Raw genomic sequence first — 21,432 nt, forward strand, 5'->3', positions numbered from 1 at the left:
AGAAAAAACAAACCAAACTAACAAACATTTCAAATCTCTTAACTTTAATGCCAAACAACAACAACAACAACAAAATATCCTTTTTATTTAAGAAGAAAACTTTACTGAATGATCAAGCTGTCTGATGAATGAACTATCCCTTCTCTTTATTCAGGAGATCTCTGCTGTTTGAATCTAATCTAATCTTCATCAATTGTGATGGTATCCACAGCTTTTCTTCTCCTGTGGAAACAAAGGTAAGCCTCTTCCACAATGTAGCACATATCCTGGTCTCCATTCTGAGGTAAACACATCTTTAAAATACACAGGCTGATTTAATTCTGCAGGTTTTTTCTATTATCCAATGTCTTTATAGCTGTGGTTCCTTTTTTCATTAGCATTTAAAAATTTAAAGTTAATAAAGTATTGTGTAATTTATCCCTGGGAGTTTTATTATCCCTTTCTGTTGTTTGTTTGTTTGCTTTGTTTTATGAAACTCTGAAGCCTCTAACACACTTCCTATTAATAATTGATAAATTTCATCATTACCTTGTGCTAGAGGGTCTGGTAGATCTGTATGAGATCTGATGTATTTATATATAATGGATGATTTCTATTTCTGTTCACTTGTTGTAATTGTGTAAATTGTGAAGTTAAGTTGAAATTATTCTGAATTAAATCAGCATTTTTATATGCAAAAAACCTCTTTCAGCATATTGAGAGTCAGTTACTATATTAAGAGATTCTTGAATATCTGGCAAAACCATCAGAATTGCATATAATACAATTTTTTAAACTGAATCATGAGGACTCTTAACAACCTTACTTACATTTTCTGATTTATAACCTGCCCCTTTTTGATTTATTGGCATCAGTGTAAAATGTAGTAGCACCATAAATTGGAATTCTTTGTACTATACAAGGTAGAATCCAATTCGATTTTTTTTTTTTTTTTTTTTTTTTTTTTTTTTTTTTTTTAATGAACTGAAGTCAGTTGTCTTTTGGGTATCTGTTGCTAATTTCCAAAAAAAAAAAAAAAAAAAAAAAAAACATTGCAAACTCTCTGCCAATGTTCATTGTCTGCCCACAATGAGACAATCTCAGCATTAGTAAAAGGTACCACAATTTCTGCTGGGTTTGTTCATGCTAATTGATGAAGCCTTGTTTTTCCTTTCAGAATCAATTCAGAAGTTTTTTTCTACATAGGTCTTTAATCCTTTACTCTGTTTATGTGCTAAAAATATCCATTCTAAGATACCATCTCCTCTCTGCATAAGAATTACCATTGGAGATAAGTAGAAGGCAAAATAATCAAAATACAATCTAGCTTTGGATCCAAGTGAGCCATATGTGCACCTTGTAATTTCTTTTCTACCAGAGCCAGTTCTCGCTCAGCCTCAGCTGATGCTCTTCTATTTAAGTCCTTGTCACCTTGTAAGGTTTGAAATAAATTACTCAGCTCTTGAGTAATCCAATTATGGGCTGTAGCCAGTTAACATATCCCAGAAAAATTTGAAAATCATTAAGAGTTTGTAGTTGGTCTCTTCTTATTTGTACTTTTTGTGGTCTAATTTTCTGTAGGCCTATTTTGTATCTAGACTATTAACAGAATCTCTCCTTTGTATTTTCTCAGGAGCAATCTGTAATACCAAACAAGTCAAAGTTCTATTTATTTCATCAAAAATCTTTTCTAACATTACTCGTATCTGAATCAGCCAATAAGATTTTATCATATAATGATAAATTATGGATTGAGGAAATTTCTTACAAATTATCTCCAATGGCTGTTGCACAAAATATTGACACAAGGTAGGACTATTTGACACTCCTTATGGTAAGCTTTACAGTTATGTGTCTTTATTGGGCAGCTTCTATTAAAGGTAGGTCCTGAGAATGAAAACCTTTCCCTATATGTTCATGTAAAGGAATGGTGAAAAAGTAATCCAACAAATCAATCACTATAATAGGCCATTCCTTAGATAACAAGGGAGCAGAGGGATTCCAGATTATAAAGATCCTCTTGGATGAATAATTATATTAATTGCTCCAAGATCTGTTAACATCCTCGATTTGCCAGATTTCCTTTTGACGACAAATACGGGAGAATTCCATGGGCTGGTAGAGTCCTCAATGTGTTGAGCATTTAGCTGCTCCTGTACCCACTGCTCCAGTGCCTGTAATTTTTCTTTTTTCATAGGCTATTTATCCACCCATACAGGCTTGTCAGTTAGCCATTTTAAAGGTAGGGTAGTTGGTTCCTTTGAAAGACCAACACCAATCATGTCATGCTTATGGACAACCTGGACAGTCTGTGACTATTCTCAATAATACCTTTTAGTATTTTTCTTAGAAACAGTATTTGTTTTATAGGTTGTTTCTGAGATTGGAGGAATGTTAATCTGTGTTTTCCATTGCTATAACAAATCACATCCCCATGAATTCATGGCTACCTTAGCCACATATGATGTTACTTTTCCTATTTGTCCTTCTGGCCCTGTACACTCTTGAACATTATTTTACCCAAGATAACATTCTAATCCCTAGAAGCTGGATATTTACTTCCTGAAGAGGCCAATTTGGTTGCCAAGATTTTGATGAAATTATTGTTGCATCTACTCCTATGTCTACTAAACCTTCAATTCCAATGCCATTTATTTTTATTTTTAGCTTAGGTCTCTGATAATTCATAGAAATTTGCCAATATATTTGTTTTTTGGTCTTTCTTGAATTATTTGTTTTATATATTAAAGCTGTTCTATCCTTGATTACATTCAGAGAAGTGTTTTGTTTTGTTTTGCTTCTTAACAAGAGGCACTAAATATTTTAACTGTTCTGTAGATGAGTTTATCCTATGCTGACAGGATATGATTGAATCAAATTTTATCTTGGGGCCTGTGGGAGGCCCCTTCAGGTGTTTCCCAAAGGCAAAGGGTTACCTTACCTATCTCTTGTTGATCTGCACTCATTAGTCCAATGCCTGCCTTTGCCACACCTTCTACATGCTCCAGAAGACTAGGGCCTTCTTTTTGGGTTATCGCTAGAAAAACCACGTTTTCACGAAAGCCTTTCATACAATCCTTTTTCAAATGGCCTTGCTTACCACAATTAAAACATCTGCCATTTTGATTTTTCTTAAGTCTTTTAGAAATTACTTCTCCTATCAGATTAGCATCATAAACATGACATCTAATATCAGCCATATGTCTAATCCATTCCTCTACTGGTGCTGATCTTGTCTTTAAAGGTCTAATTATTCTTTTGCATTCTGAATTAGCACTTTCAAAAGCCAAAGTGTCTTTTTTTCTGACTGCTGAATCTAACACTATTCTATTTATAGCTGAAGTCAATCTTTGCAAAACTTCAGTAAAGGCTTCTTTGGGCCCTTGTTTAATTTTAGTAAATGACTCATACCTCTTTTATGATTCTTGAACCTTATCCCAAGCACTTAAATCTGCTTGATGACATAGTGCTAAGTACAACCTGCCTTTGTAAATCAACATATTGGCCTTCACCAAGCAACTGATGCTAGGAAATATTAATATCTCTGGCAGGATCTCACTGTTCTATGGCCTTTGCTTCCTCTTTCCACTGTGATTGCCATTGTAACTTGATGACCAGATTCCAACATTGCTGTTGTCAAATCTTTCCAGTCTTTGGAGATAATCCTGTTCTGAGTTGACTTGAGTTTAACACCTGCTTAATATAAGATGAATGCATACCATGGGAGAAGACTGCTTCCTTAAATTTTCTCAAATCTAAAATGCCTATAGGATGCCATTCAAACTGGATATATATACTAAGGCTGGTATTCTTTTTTTTTTTTTTTTTCTGTTTTTTGTTTGTTTGTTTGTTTTGTTTTGTTTTTTGTTTAATTTTGAGACAGGGTTTCTCTGTATAGCCTTGACTGTCCTGGACTCACTTTGTAGACCAAGCTGGCCTTGAACTCACAGCTATCCACCTGCTAAGGCTGGTTTTCTAACAACCTTAGACTACCCCCTTTAAGTTTTGTTATGCTGTTGTGTGGTAGGCTCTTGTCTAAATTCATCTCTGAATCTGCTTATTTTTCTTAGGTCTTTCTAAAATTTGTCTAAATTTCTTTATCTACATCTGAGTATTTTCTTTAATCTCACTTTTCGCATTTTTCTTTTTTTCTGTACCTCTAGAAGTTTTTTTCTTAGAGTGGCTACATAAAGCCATTATGGTTACTAAGAATAAAGTATAAAAATAACAAAATGCTAATAATCATAGTAATTTGTATTGAGCCAATTTCATTTAAGTTATTTAGCTTTTTATTGAATGCTTCTATTTTTAGGCCATCTATAGTAGCACTAAAGGTTCTAAAGCCTTCTATTACAGTACTTCCCCTCCTTAGCTGTCTTGTAGAACACTTCCCAGATGACTTACCAAATCTGATGGTTTCTCAGTTTGTCTGCAGCTCAAAGCTCAAAAAGCCCAAAAGCCAAAGGCCAAAGAGGTGAAGAGCTCAAGAGCTAAAAGCTCCTTCTATTTTTACATGCTGCCTTGAATACTGTTCAACTCAAAGTTTCTTGTATTCTTTAAACTCTGTCAGCTGGTTTCTTGCTCTGCTTCATGACCTATGGCTAACTTTATTAAATGTTGTGTATAGAAAGCTCTTGGATTAAAGGTCTGTGTTAGGGCTCAACTCCACCAAAGGACAGAGTTTTGTAGTTTACAATCTCATAGATCACAATGGGATCAAATATCCTGCAACACTACTCTCCTAGCCAATCAGTTTGTCAATTGTCTCTTTTACCCTGCACTAATTATGCTGCTTGAGTTAGCTCAAAGGCAGATACTCCAGGAAGATTCCTAAAGGGATGGCCTCATCTAGCTATGTGCTTATCTGTGCTTAATGATCTCCAGGGCATAAGTAAGATTTCCAAATAGTGGTCAGATAAAGTTAATTTTAGGATTTTCTGAAAAAGACTCAGACATAATTTTTCTCGGGAAAAGACATAAATTGAATCATAATGCAGAAAGTTCCAAATAATGCAACACACAGAGATCAAAACCCAAAAATTACAGATAGAAGGGCAGAGATTATAGCAATCTGCTCAACTTTGCTGGAACTGTGTCAAGTAGCTGTGCTGTTTTCATGACTCTTGCTGTTTTCAGTGGATATGGCTGTGCCACTTTTTTGTTTGTTTGTTTGTTTTGTATGTAAGTGTGTGCCTATATGTATGCATATACATATGTGTTTGTGTGTGAAAGACTGCATGTGTGTGTACCAGAAGACAATCTTGGTTGTTATTGTCATGATAAGCCGTGGACTTTTGTTTAAGATAAGGTCACATTGGCCTGAAGCTCACCATAAATCCTGACTGACTGGTCAGCGAGCATCAAGGATCTTCCTGTCTCTACCTCCTCAGTGTTGAGATGATAGATATATGCCACTATGGCTAGCATTTTTACATGAATTCTGGAATATGTGCTTTACCAATTGAGATATTCCTTTGTCTCTTTGTCTACTAAAAGCTGTAGTTATGGTATTTAATTTGGTTCAGAATCTGGGTTTGAATTTAATTCAATACTCCTAACATTGTTATTTTGGAATGTAATCATTCCTATCTTGATAAAGTCCTAAAGAGACAATTCTCATTTGGGAGATACACAGATAGACACGAGAGGAGAGAGATGCAAGGTAAAAGGGCTCAGAAGGCTGTAAGTCTCAATGTGTCAAGATATAGCTTTTGTGTCTTAGCACTCAGCTGACTATTGAACATTGATATTTACCTTTTAATTCTTCTAGAATCCCTATTAAATACTTCAATTTATTGACTCTGACTTGCAAAAAAATTACACATGATGGTCAATGTTATCTTAGGTCTAAATACTATCTTTTACACTGAGGAAAGTGAAAGGACTAAGATTATAGTGAAACTCTATATTTGGAGTTGTTCTAAGAATTATGTGGTTTTTGACATAAGAAAACCTATGAGATAAACAGAGAAGGGATTGTTGATCAGCCAACTAAACATGCAAGTGAAAGGTGTCTCAGGTTTCCCAATCAACAAAGAGTACAAAGGATGATATGACCATATGACTGGCCACTCAATACTCACAACACCTGGAACGTGGTCTAAACAAAGGTTAAGTGGTTAAGGTATAGTGTGCATCCTTCCAGCCAAAGTTCTAGGGTTTGTCTTTCTATAAGTGATTATCAGTTTGGCAGATCTAAGACATAATCAGGCCCATGTGTTATTTGTTCCTTCTGTAACACTCCCTTAGAGATCCAAGTGACAAGATTATTAAGGGAATAGAAATATGACCGTTTATTCCTCCTCTTCTTTCATTTCTATATGCTTTCTGATATCTAATGTGCCAAGAGCCACCCCGTTAAGGGATCTCACTAGGCATGTGGGCTGTCTAGGAGGTGATCTGGTGTTTGCAAGGTCTTGTACCACAATGCACCCCCAAACTGCTTCCAGCCTCTGACATGCTATCAGGAGCAATTGATTTAGGGAAGTCCAGTAGGCATGAGAGATCTCTGGAGGTGATCTGGTATTTGCAAGGTCTGTATCATGGTGTACCCCAGAATTGCTTCCAAGCTCTGACTACCCTGTCAATTGTGCACCACTGCATCTCTCTAAAATCTGGCATTAGAGCCGGCCATGGTGGCACATGCCTTTAATCCCAGCACCCAGGGAAGCAGAGGCAGGTGGATCACTGTGAGTCTAAGGTCAGCTTGGTCCAGGGCAGCCAGGACTACATTCATGGCCAGCCCAGTCTACAAAGCGAGTCCAGGACTACCAAGATTACACAGAGAAACCCTGTCTCAAAAAACCAAAAGTAAATACATCTGGCGTTGGTGTGAACTGTTATTTTCTGGGTACTGACCAGCTCTGATTGAGCAAACTTTCTATAGGATCTTGTTGAAGATATACTGTTTGTTATTCAGATGAATTAATCCTTGATTATGGAATTTCTGATTTGATTCAAATAGTTTTAAAGTTAAAACTAGGTTATGGCGGCAATAAATACCTTTGTGGACCTCCAGATGCCTCACTAAAGATAGCCTTGTAGGAGATTTGTGGCTTCAGATAAGCCCTCACTCCAGATGGCACCACAAATCCTGGTATTTCACCATAAATATAGACAAGTTTGTTTAAACTTCACATGAACCTAAGTGGAATGAAGTTACCTAGAGATGTCTGAATTTACTTAGCTTCTTAGAATGAAAGACAGATAAAATTATTGTCCTGAGATCATAATGAACTAAGAGATAGCTGGATAATGTACAGTTAGGTCCATCCTAATTGATAAGTTGTATACTCTTGTAAGTTACAGGCCCTATTAACCTTAGATCCTGACAATCTTCATCATTCTGAACTCACTATGAACTTATGAATGGATACATAGGTAAGAGATGTTTAGATTTAAAACATGTAACCTGTTATATTTTAGAATTCGTCTGTTTTTGTGATAAATTGTACTCTTTTGACTATGAGGTAACTCCCTTTTCTCAGAATTATAAGTACAGTCTTCTACAATAAATGGTGCTGGAAATTGGGAAGCTTAACTTCAGTTGAAGTTAAGATGCCTGACTTCACCCACTTTTTCTCCTGAACCGTTTCTCTTCAATGTATGTGTGGAGATTGGGAAATCTGACTTCAGTTGAGGTCGAGATGCCTAATTTCATCCACCTTTTCTCTTGAATGCATGTGTGTGAGTGGTTTATTTTCTATCTCTTCCTTATTTCTTATTTCCCTGTAGATTCACAAATAACTTAGCAGACTCAAGGCCATCAGCCTCCTGTGGCTAAGAATCCCAGTTTACATTGGCTTATTGGAGATCTCCACAAAGAAGCCGAACTACAGATCAAAGAGCCTCCTTTTACCATCCCCATGCAGTTTCTAGCCAGAAGCTGCTTTTACAGCCTCAGCCATAGGGAAATTGTGGTCAGTTTAAGTTCTCCTCGGCTGCATTACAGCCAGTCCCTAGAGAAGAAAGCTTGGGCTCTTTTTCCCCTTTCCTGCTTTCTCTTTCAATCCTGATCAGCTGCCTGAGCCGTCAGCTCTGGCCACCCAAGAGATGAGGCAAACTGGAAGGGCATCTGCATCCAGCACCAGAGACCCTACTCTGGACCTCTTCTGAGCAGCAGCCAGGCACTAACACTAATGTATTGCTTTCTTTCTCTTACTATAATGTGTTTAGTTAAGTATACTCCATAATGGCATTTAGCAGGATATACAATGGAAAAGAATTAAATTGTAGTTCAGAAACTTATACACACACACACACACAAAAAAATCATGTATGTCTTTTTTATTTTTCTAGATTAAAATGATTTCCACTTTGGGCTCTTGTTGTTCTGGGTGGCAGGATGGTAACAACAGAATTTAAACTACTGCGTTGTTGTTGCTTTTTTCTTAGACCCCAAGAAAGTTTCCCATGAAGTCCCCAGGGCTTGGGAAGCCTTGCCCATATAACATGACATTTTCTTCTAAGCCTGTTTCGTAAAATATGCAGAGTTGATATACCTAACAGCGAGACGCGCATGTAATATAAGTCTGTAAATAAAATCCAGAGTTAGGTGCAACACAAGAACTGTGTGGTGAGCTAAAGCCACCTGTCCAGTCTAAAGGCATTAAATATACTCCACTTCAAAAAACAAAACAAAACAAAACACCGAAAAACCTGAACAACAACAAAAACAAAGTAACCACTGCTGAGCAGGCTGGTGCTCACTTGTCTTCCTGGCCTTCCAGCAACTCTGGAGACTCAAGAGAAGGATTGCATTAGTTCAAGAGTTTGAAGCTCTCCAGCCCAAGCAGCTAGGGAGGCCCTGCATCAAATCACAACACAGTATCAGCAAACAATTTACACCCATATCAAACTTGGTAATGCATAGTCCCCACTAGGTTTCATATGACTCAAAATCTGGGAAAATGTTTTTCCTTTCCTATTTCTGGTGTGTCATATTTGGCTGAGGCAATGGACATTGACTAGGCTTTCCTAGGTAGAGAAGGGGCAAGAAAGAAAATTGATTTAATCCCAGCACTTGGGAGGCAGAGGCAAGTGGATCGCTGTGAGTTCGAGGCCAGCCTGGTCTACAAAGTGAGTCTAGGACAGCCAAGGCTACACAGAGAAACCTTGTCTTGAGAAACCAAAAAAAAAAAAAAAATTTTTTTTTTGAAAAATACTAAAAATGTTTTGGTTTTTTTCTTTTTGGGGTTTGTTGTTGTTTGTTTTTGTTTTTTGTTTTTTGAGACAGGGTTTCTCTGTGTTATCTTAGCTGCCTTGAACTCGATTTGTAGACCAGGCTGTCCTCGAATTCACAGTAATCCACCTGCCTCTGCTTCCCAAGTGCTGGGATTAAAGGAGTGCACTACCACACTTGCCTCAAAATACTAACATTTGAGGGTGGACAGTCAAGACAATTAATTAATAGTATTAATGTTATATGGAAATTGATGTTACTTTCAACGTAAAGGCCTCAAAACATTCTCCTTGTGACCACTGATTATGATTTAATTTGCATAAATTTTCTCATGTTCCATCTTCATGGTATGATTTTCAATGGGATCTCACCTAATATGTGTGTGTGTACGTATATATATATATATATATATATATATATATATATATATATATATATATATATGTGAGTGTGGGGGTATACATTTGTCTATATACACAGCAATATGTTCTGTAAGCTTTAGCTCTTTGGATAAACTAAACCACACAAACACTGCAGTATTCTATAATGGTGTGTCTGGTCTCCCAAGAATTTCCTTTTCCCAAGGTCAGGCATTTAGACAAAAGCCCTCACTCCATCAGAGACTTGAAGAAAGTTCCTACTTGCTAAAAAAGAAGTCCATATCTCAGGCAAGAAAAACGTGTGGTCCTTCCATTAACATATCACTGTGGTGCCTATACATATATATGGTGCATATATACACTATATATCATATACACATACACACACACACACAATATTAATGCCTTGACAGTTAGAACTTGCCCAGTGTATTTAACAGTTTAACCAATTGTCTCATTATACCATGTAATAGAGTAAAAATATCTGGTTTTACCTTTTATGCTCTGAATACAATATTAGTTCATAGAAAACATACAAAATTAAAACTTAGTTCCTCACTTATAGTAACCATATTTTAACTATTCAATAACAAATATAGCTGGAGAGTGATATATTAGACAGTGTAAACAGAGGCATTTGCATCAACAGGGAGCATTCCATTGGACAGCGCTGCCGCAGACTTTGTAAGTGCCTCGAGCTGAACTATGCCTTATGCAACACTGTGTTCAGTGCCTGGAGCAAAGCAATTAATAAATGTTTAATGAATCACACTGAAGATTGAATAAATATTTTCAATGGAGGAAATGTTTTCAAAGAGAATATGAATTTAAAAAGGAGCCAAGGGCTTGGAGAGATGGCTAGGAGATTAAGAGCACTGCTTGCTTTTCCAAAGGTCCTGAGTTCGATTCCCACAACTAAATGGTGGCTCACTCCATGAGCCAGAAATGAGATCTGGTGCCTTTTTCTGGTGTGCATGCAGGCAAAACACTGTATAGTTAATAAATAAATCTTGGGGGGGGGGGAAGGGAGCCAAACTGAATTTTTATAGAATACTTCCGAAGATGGAAGATTGTTCAATAACCAGTGAAATCAATTTTCTAAGTGTTCCCAATTATTTGCTCCAGAAGGCAGGACTGGAACAACAAAAAATGGGCAGAGAGGTTAAAGGATGCGCAGCAACAAACCCCTGCCTGGTCCAGGGTGCATCATGAAATGGGTGGGGAAGAAGCCATCCACTTAAAGCTGGCTGCGAAAGCCTGACCTTAGAGCAGCTCACAGACCTCATGGTGAAAGACTCCCAAATCTCTAGAGGATCAAGTGTCTATTTGAGGCCACTGTTACTTGATTCAGGAGGAAGTACAGCCTAGAAGTGGCCCAGCAGGAGGTAGCAGGAAACAAAGAATGACAGAAAACAACACATCTCCCACTGCAGATGCAGTTACCAACCAGAAACCAGTGTTGTTCTCAGCAGCAGCTTCTTGTTGTTTCTTCTTCACTATGAAAACACTCCATCCTTCACTACAAGAGTATTGCCACACCAGCCCATTCCCCCCCACACTCATGCACTAAATTCTAGGAAAATTCCTCAAAAAGTCGATGAACAATTTCTCCATACATTTTGCATCTGTTACACTCTGACTTTTGCCTTCAAGTTGTACGTTTCGCCCCGTAGGTTTTTTTTTGTTTTTTTGTTTTTTTAAACTTATTGGTTAGATTAATGCATGTTAGGTTCAAAGTCAGGACAGGTGGCTGAGATGCCTACTTAACATATCCAACTAGACCTGGCCTCCAGGATCTCCTAGCATCCCTCAGTGCCTTCTTGTTACAGGCTAGTGCTAACATACTCCACCCTTTCTCCTAAATTTTCCAGCCTAGAGAGTGAGCTGCTCTTCCCTATATAACCCAGACATTTTGGTTACCTGCCCCTTTTTGTATTTGTTCCTCCTGGCTACTGTGTACAGGTCCCCTCTCTCCCTTCTCCTCCACCTCTTCCTAGATGGCTCAGGGTCATGACCATTCAGGACTGTCCCAGAAGTGTCTGCCTCTAGCTCTACCCTCCCGCATATCCAGAATAAAATGTCTCCTCCACCGTACCTAGAGGCAGTCTTTTCTTTTCCTTTTTTTTTTTTTTTCTCCATTCAGTGCAACTGATATAAATCTGTATTTGTGACCAAGAAACTACCTACTATGGTGATTTCTAGATTCTCAGAGAGCCTGTTACCAGGTTTAATTAGAGAAACACACACAGCAGAATTTAAAGAGGCTTTTCTGGTACCTTGAATAGAGATGTTGCCTCCCAGAAAACAAAAAAACAAAGGAAAGAAAACACACACACACACCTGACCTTCCAGATGCTCCCCCATGAGTTCACAGACAGTGAACAGGGCAGGATGGCTTGTCTTTAAGGAACAATTGAGAAGCACTGCAGACTTACCTGTAGCTTGCAAATTTCTATCATTCAGAACACTGCGACTTGTTGAACGTTATAAATATCTCCAGGGAAACCAGCAGCAGCTCCAGGCTCCTGTTTGTTGGTTCCCCAGAGTCAGAGCAGGAGCAGAAGTGACTATAGAGTGAAAGCAGAGATTCTGTCCCTCTCGGCTGCTTTGCATCTGAGGTGTTCCAGAAAGGAGCCTAATATTTAAAGACTTTTTCCTTGACTCCCTCTCTCATTTCCTGGCTCTGGTCTCTTTTCTTTTGTTATTAATTTCCTTTTCTTTGGCAGTAATCTTGTAAGCGGGTGTTCCTCTTTCCACCTTTGCAGTGGTGTAAGCTGGAGACAAAAGATTTTTTGTCTTTTAAAAATATTACTAAGGCTCACACCTGAAAGAAGTGACTTGGTTGGTCTGAGATAAAGCACTGGAAATTTTATGATACACTGTAGTAGCAGAGCATAAAAATTTTCTCAAAACTGGCATCTTACAGTTTTAGGAAACTAACATACATAACTACCAATTCTAACTGCTTTAAAGAACATAGTGCTTTTTTCTCCTGATTTTTACATATAAATTTATTTATTCACTTTACATCTTGATATCCTGTTCGCAGCCCCCTCCTTTCCTCCAACTGCACCACTATATACCCCCCCCCCCCATTTCCCATCTCCTTCTCCTCAGAGGAGGTCCCCCATGGGTGCAAACCTCCTGGGAACATTACGTTGATGCAGAAATGGGTGCATCCTGTTTCACTGAGGCCAAACAAGGCAGCCCAGTTAGGGGAACAGGATTCAAGAGAGGCATCAAGGTTGCAGACGGCTCCTGCTCCATGGCACTGTACTCACTGTACTGACTCCCAACTGACTGACCAAACTGATGGAACTGAACTGACTGACTCTCCCTCCCTATGCTGCTCTTAAATAGCTTTTCTCCTGAAAGTTATTCCTTCAAATCGATCTTTGATTCATCACTTTGTCCCTCAATTAGATGCCGTTATTTGGGATTAAAGGTGTGCACTGAAGTATTCCAGCCAGGGGTATTAAAGGTATGTACGAAGGCCATATCTGTATTCCAGCCAGATTACACAGACAGAGAAGGTCCTTGGATGTGATCAGAGCAGCCATGTTTCTGCATTAAAATGCCTCTACAATAGGGGTTCTCAGAGACTGACGTGATAATCAAGTATGGGTCTGACCTGGGTCCTCTGCATACACGTTATCCTTGTATAGCTTGGTGTGTTTGTGGGACTCTGAACAGTGGGAACTGGGGTTGGCTCTGACTCCTTTGCCTGCTTTGAGGACCCTTTTCCTCCTACCGAGTTTCTTCATCCAGCCTCAGTACGAGTAGTAGTCGTGTTATAACTTGACATGTCATGTTTGTTGGGGAATCCCTGGGAGGCCTGCCCTTTTCTGAAGGGAAACACAGAGAGAAGGGAGGTGGAAAGGTGGCACTAGGCATAATTTGATCACTTCCCCTTAATGGGAAGGCCCAGCAGCAGCACACAGAGGAAGGGGAAGCAGGCTGTCTGGATGAGACCTGATAGGCTGTGGTCATTTGGCTGGGGAGGAGGTCCCCTCTGTCAGAGGTCTAGGGGAGGGGGAAAGGGCAAAAGAAGGAGGGATGGTGGGAATGGGAAGATACAAGCAAGGGGATAACAATTGGGATGTAATCTGAATACATTATAATAAATTTAAATTTAAAAAAATTTTTAAAAAGAGAGAAATAAAGGGAGGAGAGGAAAAAGAGGAAACTGTGGTCTGGATATAGTATATGAGAGAAGAATAAGCTTTTTAAAAACACGCTTTGGAAGACGACCAGACTGCTCTACTTGGCAGCACGGATGGCAGGTGCCATTAGGATGAATGAATATGTGATGGAGAGGGGGCAAAGATGGAAGAATGGAGCGGTGTACGTGCTGTGGCGAGGTGGAACTGGAGACACATCAGCAGTGACAGGTATGAGAGCGGGCTAAAGTCAACTTGTTGTCATTGCCCAGTAGGGTCATTGAGGTGCTGTGTAGCAGGCTGGAGCTGATGCAGATGCAGACTCAGAACCCTCCCCCACCCCCACCCCTAGCACCACATATGATGGATGCCCTAGAAGAGGAATGGTTCACTTTCTGGACTGAACCTCCTTGAAGTACCACCATGGACCATGATGCCAACAGAGGCCATGTGGTATCTGTGGTCCATACTGCCACTTCAGGCCATGACAAAACCTGAGACCCATGTAGGTCCATGCCACAGGCTGAATCTGTGGTGATGTCCTTGGGCTTTCCTGTCTCAGGGAGGCCATGTTGGTGCAAGTAGCCTGTGTAGCCACCTAAGGCTACTTTGAGGCCAATGGTCTGTGCTCCTGCTGAGGGCCATTAGTGGATCAGTGGTCCTCATACTGCTGGAGGCCATGTTGATGTCTGTGCCCCTTGATACTACCCAGGACCATGTAGATATCCATGGTCAGTGCCTTGTTGATGCCTGAGGGATATGCTTCAGTCCAGAGGCCTGTTGAAGGAGTGGGAGATGCAGCTGCCTGGGGCCATGCTGATATCTCTGCTGCCACTGAGAGCCATATGTGGATCAATGGTCCTGGTAAGGCTGGGGGACTGAGTTGATGTTCATAGCCCATGATACCACCTAAGTCCATAGGATGTTTGTGGTTTATACCAAAGCCATATTGATGCCAGTGAGCTTTGCTTGAGCTGAGAGCCAAGCTGATGTGGGTGGCTAGTGTGGGCATCTGGAGCCATGTTGATGTTGGCAGTCTGTGCTGCTGAGTGCTATGCTAAAGTTATTTTTATAAAACTGTGTTTGTTTCTCAGTTGCTCCCTTAACTCAGCTGTCACACAAATAATTGAGACTCTATTATATTATTTTAACAAGCTTCACAGCACACGTACTAAGCAGTTATTAATCTATTCTTAACCCTCTAAGCTAATGTGGTTTCCTCCCAGCGTACATCCCAGAGATGCTTGTGCTTTGTAGCTTTTCTTGCTGAGTGCTCTCTCTCTCTCTTTCTCTCTCTTTCTCTCTCTCTCTCTCTCTCTCTCTCTCTCTCTCTCTCTCTCTCTCTCTCTCTCTCTCTCCTTCTCTCCTGGTCCCTCCTTTACATCTGCCCTTAACTGAATCCCCTGCTTTCTTCTCTTTTTCATCCGCTCCTGGCTGGCAGGAAGTCCAACCCTATTCTCTCCCCCTGCTCAGTGATTGGCTGAAAGCTGCTTTATTGGGGACAATTGGAGAGCAGTGTTTATACAACATTGATTGAGACAGGAGATTCTTAGAATGAGGATTGCAACAGATACTGTGGGTAGGGGGAGGTGAAGAAATCAGCATTCGGATTACACAATAACTTTAATCCTACATCACTATGTCTGGGTCTGTGTTCCTGATGAGGCTGGGGGCTATATTGTTATCTGTGACCCATGTTACCACAAAGGGCCATGTGGATGTCTGTGGTCTGGGCTGCAGCCTGAAGCCACATTGATGTCTGTGGCAAATGCTGCTGGGCATCATACTGGTTTGAGTGGTCTGTGAAGCCGTCTGAGGCCATGGTGATGTCCAGGTCTGTGCTGCCTGCAAGGGCCTTGTCTGAATCCAAGGTCTTACTGCAACTGGGGCCTACATTCATGAATTGTGCTGTTATCGGAAATTGCGGTTATATTAATGAATGCAGACACATAGCAGAGAAAAAGACATGGAAGGCTTCTGTGACAATGCCCTAGTTCCCCTCCCCCCAATGAGTAACACCCTAAACAGGGAAGCCATTGAAGAAAACTCTTTTTAAAAAGTATGGTAAGGATGCTGAAGTATAGCTCTTCACCACTGATAGCTTCTGGCAGGGTATGGAGGGGAAGGAGTCTGTTCTATTTAAGGGGAAGGCCACTGAGAGTTTGACCATGCTCCAGCGAGTATATAGAACACACAAAGTAGATTTGGTTTTTCTAAATTCTATTTATTATTTTAATTTTTAGTTATTTTAATTTAGAGGGAAGGTGCAGGGATGGACAGACTGGGGAGGCCTGGGGAGTGAGTATGATCAGGGCACATGGTGTAAAATTCCCAATGAATCAATAAAAATATTGTTTAAAAAATAAACTTGAAACAATATTTTAGAGCAAGTGTCACATACAGGTAAACAAGGAAAGGTGTCCCCTAATTATAAATGCACAGTTAGCACAAAGCATGCTTGCCATGTTACTCAAACTGGGAATTTGGCTGCCAGAATATTTGAAGGGAATTTTATCCCGAAAGGAATGGTCACAAACAAACAAGAACAAAAAGAGTCACCATGGTTACGGTGTCCCTTCATAGCAACAGAACAGCCTCTGAGATATTGATTACACTGCAATGGCTCAGCAGGCTGGACATAAGGAAATGAGTGCTTGCACTTTAGAAAAGCACTTGTTCAAGTAGAGTAATCTTATTTTTACACCCACTTTCTGTTAGGGTTCAAGAATAACACATAGTGACCACTCGAACACCAGACTCAGATTGAGGGAAGTTTATTTGAACGCTAAGCAAGAACTGAGAGGTCAGGGCCACAGCCTGTAAGCTCAGACTGTGACATTGGTAACAAGAGCTGATCAGTCAGGGCCACAGTGTGTGTGTGTGTGTGTGTGTGTGTGTGTGTGTGTGTGTGTGTGTGTGTGTGTGTTTTGGTTGGTTGGTTGGTTGGTTGGTTTTTCAAGACGTTTCTCTGTATAGCCCTGGCTGTCCTGGACTTGCTTTGTAGACCATGCTGGCTTCGAACTCACAGCGATCCACCTGCCTCTGCCTCCAGAGTGCTGGGATTAAAGGCGAGCACCATCATGCCCGGCTTCCAAGGCAGATTTTTTATAAGAAAAACTGTAACTACGTAACAACCACGTAACCAGGTGGGAAGCAAAGAGGAGGGCAGCATTACATGATTTTGATTACCTAAATACAAGAAGAATCTATTTTGTTCTGAGCACAACGTAACCAGGAGGCTAAACAACTAATTTTAAGCTGATTGGCTAGGATTTAGGGTAAGAGAGCTCTTGGGGGCTTTCCAGCTCTCTGGGAATAAGGAACATAGCACAATGTTTCAGTTGTGGCCTTAACTCTAGTAAAACTTCATTTATCTTTAACCCAAGCAGAACATGCATTTATCATCTGTTGTTTTATTTTAAACAGTAAGCATTGAACCTTCATGGTTTCAGGCATGTAGGGCCTGAGAACTTGATTTCACCTTATAATCAAAATGGAGACTTGAAGTCAAAATGGTTTCTGATATGCTAAGAGCTGGTGTTAACAGAGGAGCTACAATCATGCTAGGAACTAAAGTAGGTCTCAGTGGAAGGGCTTATAGAATTTAAGCAGGTTACAACACTTTCCTGGTTTGTAATTCAATCTTTGTGAATGAGGGCAGTCCAGATTGCTCAGTGTAAGCATTTGGGAAGGCTAGTGTGAGCTAATATGTACACTGTGGCTGTAATTTCCAGCTATTTTTCCACAATCTTTGGCAAATATTTAAGTAAGGGCAGCTCTGGTCAGAGGGGCCACTCATTCGTGAGGCTTCAATGCTGTGCTAGTCCATTCCTTTACAGAGAGCTACTCAGGAAGAGTACTTTCCATTTGGGATTTCTGGTCTTTTATTAATGATCTTCACAATACTGACTGAATTAATTCTTTAAAGAACTGATAATATGCCAGGCGTGGTGGTGCACGCCTTTAATCTCAACACTTGGGAGGCAGGGGCAGGTGGATCACTATTCGTTCAAGGCCAGCCTGGTCTACAAAGTGAGTCCAGGACAGCCAAGGCTAACACAGAGAGACCCTGTCTCAAAACCAAAACAGAACAGAACAAAACAAAACAAAAAGAATTGATAATGTTAGGAAGTACTGGTAGAGAACAGTCAGTGTGCTCTATTTCAGGGAGTGGGTCATTGGGGGCATGCCATTAAAGATGTATCTGTCTATATCCTTCGCCTCATTCATTCATTCATTCATTCATTCATCTTTTTATTTCCCTTCTTCTTCTTCTTCTTCTTCTTCTTCTTCTTCTTCTTCTTCTTCTTCTTCTTCTCTTCCTCTTCCTTCTCTTCCTCCTTTTCTTCTTTCCCTTCTCTGCCTCCTTTTTCTTCTTCTTTTCCTCTTCCTTCTCCTCCTCTTCTTCCATCTTCCCCCTCCTCCTTCTTTTCTCACGAGGCAACCTCTGTCACATGCTCCTGACATAATGATGTACTTAAACTGACACCTGCCTTACTACATGTCATACATTCACACACTTCCCCCCCCAGCCTATGTTAGTAAACTCACAGATTATGTTGTTATAACTCAGATTTTCACCAAATTTTTATTCTATTAAAATAAAATTCTGCCACATGTGGTGGTGGCGACTCACGCCTTTAGTCCCAGCACTTGGGAGGCAGATCTCTGTGAGTCTGAGGGCCAGCCTGGTCTACAAATTGAGTCCAGGACAGCAGGGCTACAGAGAGAAACTCTGTCTAGAAAAAAAAAACATATAAATAAATAAATAAATAATTCTGAGCATATATCTTTATTTTTGTCATTATGTTTTTATGCTATATAATTTGGAGAAATGTTGCTCTCTGGTGGCTGTAGAAATTCGAATTGTTACCAGAATGTTGACCTTGCTTTCCCTCTGTTCCATAATACTTCTGTTCTCTGTTGAAATAAATTCAGAAGAGACACACAGAGTGTTCTTTAGGTGCTGGACACACTTTATAACAGGGTAATAAGGGAAAGTGCTAGGAAGCAACCATTGCACGAGAAGGTGCTCTCATTGAGGAAGAGAGGACATTGGAGGGGATCACAGTGGAGGTCACATGTTTAAGAAGTGAGAATATAAAAAAATAAAAAATAAAAATTAGAAAACAAAACAAAGCAAGGGAAACCACTGTGCTAACATACAGGCTGAGATAGACTTCTCATTAATTACTGTTTTGTTGCTGTGATAAAATACCATGACCAAAAGCTATGTAAGTGATACTTAATTTTGACTTATGGTTCCCAAGGACTAGATGTTGAAGAAACCAGATGAGACCTAAGACTCTCCATTAAAATTAAGTAGGCCAAAGTCTGTAAAATTCCACTGCCACAGGCTGCCCCACCTATCCCTCCCTACGAGGAACTAAGAAAAACCTACAAACTATTGCCCTACCCCAATGGCTTCCAGTCTCCTACGAAGGCGGAAAGTTCCAAGTTAAAAAAAGAAACAAAACAAAACAAAAACCTGAGGTCTTGGTTGATTTAAGATAGTCACTGGGAGCCGAGCGTGGTGGCACATGTCTTTAATCCCAGCACTCTGGAGGCAGAGGCAGGTGGATCACTGTGAGTTCGAGGCCAGCCTGGTCTAAGAAGCAAGTCCAGGGCAACCAAGGCTACACAGAGAAACCCTGTCTCAAAAAAACAAAAACAAAACACAAACCTCTGAAATTGTGAGGCAAATATATTTGTTCTTTGTTGTTTGTTTGATTGAGTTACATTACACTGACCAAAAAAAAAAAAAAAAAAAAAAAAAAAAAAAAAAAAAAAAAATGACTAACACAATTATAAATCTTAACAAAGAGAAAAAAAATGTACAAGCAATACTACTTGTAACTGCAGTGTGATTTATCTTGTATGTCTGACTGTTTATAGGATCCCCAGTTGCTAGTCCACTGGCCCTTTAAGAATTCTTAGGTATTAGAAGTGCTTGGCCCTATGACCTTCAGTGTTTAGTTGCCTCTCAGATTTCTGGGAACAAGATAGGTTATGAAAAGTTGGCTGAGGCTGAGAAAGGGATTGGGCTAGAAGTCTGAGAAGAGGAAGCCGTTGTTGCAGAAGATATTGTTAGGAGCCTGTTGAGCCAGGAGAAGCTGAGCTGAGCAGATAGGCTAGACCAGCTATTACCGTTTGGAGCTGCTTGTTTTGAGAAAACAGAGAAGGGATTATTTAAACACAATGGTTGGGGACTGAGAGAGGAACAGTTGAGAGGAATGTTTGAAGGGGCTGGGCCTGAAACTGGGAGAAAGGCCGGCAGGGAGTTAAGAGAACTGGTTATTATTCTAAAATAGCTAGCCATTTTGTACAGAACAATATCTTGTTATCCGAGGATCTATTCCATTACATTCCAGTGATTCTGAAAGGAGAAACTTAATTATTTTTAAGAGACATTTTTTAAAGAATATAATTTAAGGTTATATACACCAGAATAAATGCCAACATTATACATTATAAGCAGAGACTTTCTTCCTGTATCCCCAAACTGGAAGCAATAAAATTATATCTGCTTTGGGAAGCATTATATAACATGGTGCTGGAAGGCTCTGTCATTGCAACTACATGGTTATTATAATCAAGTTGAGGTGTTTTGACCACTTTTACCAGAGAGAGAGGAAAGGGCAATCTCACCCTGAACAGATAGGAAAAAAACTTTTTTTTTAAATCTAAACAGAAGAACTATCACAGAGCAAACAGAAGTAGAAGTGTTCAGGCAGATACAGGAGGAGTGTCCTTATGTGGCTATGCTAGTTTTTTACTGGTTTCCCATCATGCCTCATACCTGATCTGAAGGATATTTGTACAAGTCTGTCTTCCCCTCGTTACCACCAGTTACCCTCTACTTCTACCCACCGAGACTTAGTAGCTCAGGAATTTTCGTGCCCTGATTGGTCCTTAGAGAAGCCAATGGCCATTTGGAATGCTCTAGAGTTTATGTCTTGTGAGCCTTCAGCTTATTTTTGTGCTGCCCATATTTTTGTTTGTTTGTTTGTTTTTTCGAGACAAGGTTTCTCAGTGTTAGCCTTGACTGTCCTGGACTCACTTTGTAGACCAGGCTGGCCTCGAACTCATAATGATCTGCCTGCCTCTGCCTCCTGAGTGCTGGGATTCAAGGTGTGCGCCACCACCGCCCGGCTCGCTGCCCATGTATTCACAATGGTTTACATTTGCAAGTGCTAGAAAAGTTTGAAAGAAAATTACTATTTCCAACACAAAATTCTTAATTGTAAATGTCTGTATATGTGGTTAAACATTTAACTGGGATGCAGACACCATCGTCTGCATTCCATGCTTCCCGTTATCCTAGCAGAGTGCGGCATACCAGCAGAAACCTTACAGAGGACAAAGTTGAAATTATTCGCAGTATAGTTCTTTACAGAAACCAACTGCTAACCCCTAACCCCGAGGGCCACAGTGCTCATCACCACGAGTGCTTCCCTTAGCTGCTTGTCTGTAGATCTCAGATTGCTCCTCTCTTATTACAGAGAATGTGGACAGGCTGTCAATGTTTAGAAGCAAAAGTGATTGTGCTAACATTTCCTAAATTAACGTTTGTAAACTGGCTCGATGCTTTCACAATGCCTTAAAACACCCGTCTTTAGATTTCCAGTGACAACGAGAATGATCCAAGAATATTTAATGTAAGTTTTAAGAAATTAGTGACAATATATAATTTTTTTTGTGTTTCTTTTATAAACCAATGTATTCTGTGGCT

This window comes from Acomys russatus, chromosome 2 (assembly GCF_903995435.1).
Source record: "Acomys russatus chromosome 2, mAcoRus1.1, whole genome shotgun sequence".
In the NCBI taxonomy this organism is placed as follows: domain Eukaryota; kingdom Metazoa; phylum Chordata; class Mammalia; order Rodentia; family Muridae; genus Acomys; species Acomys russatus.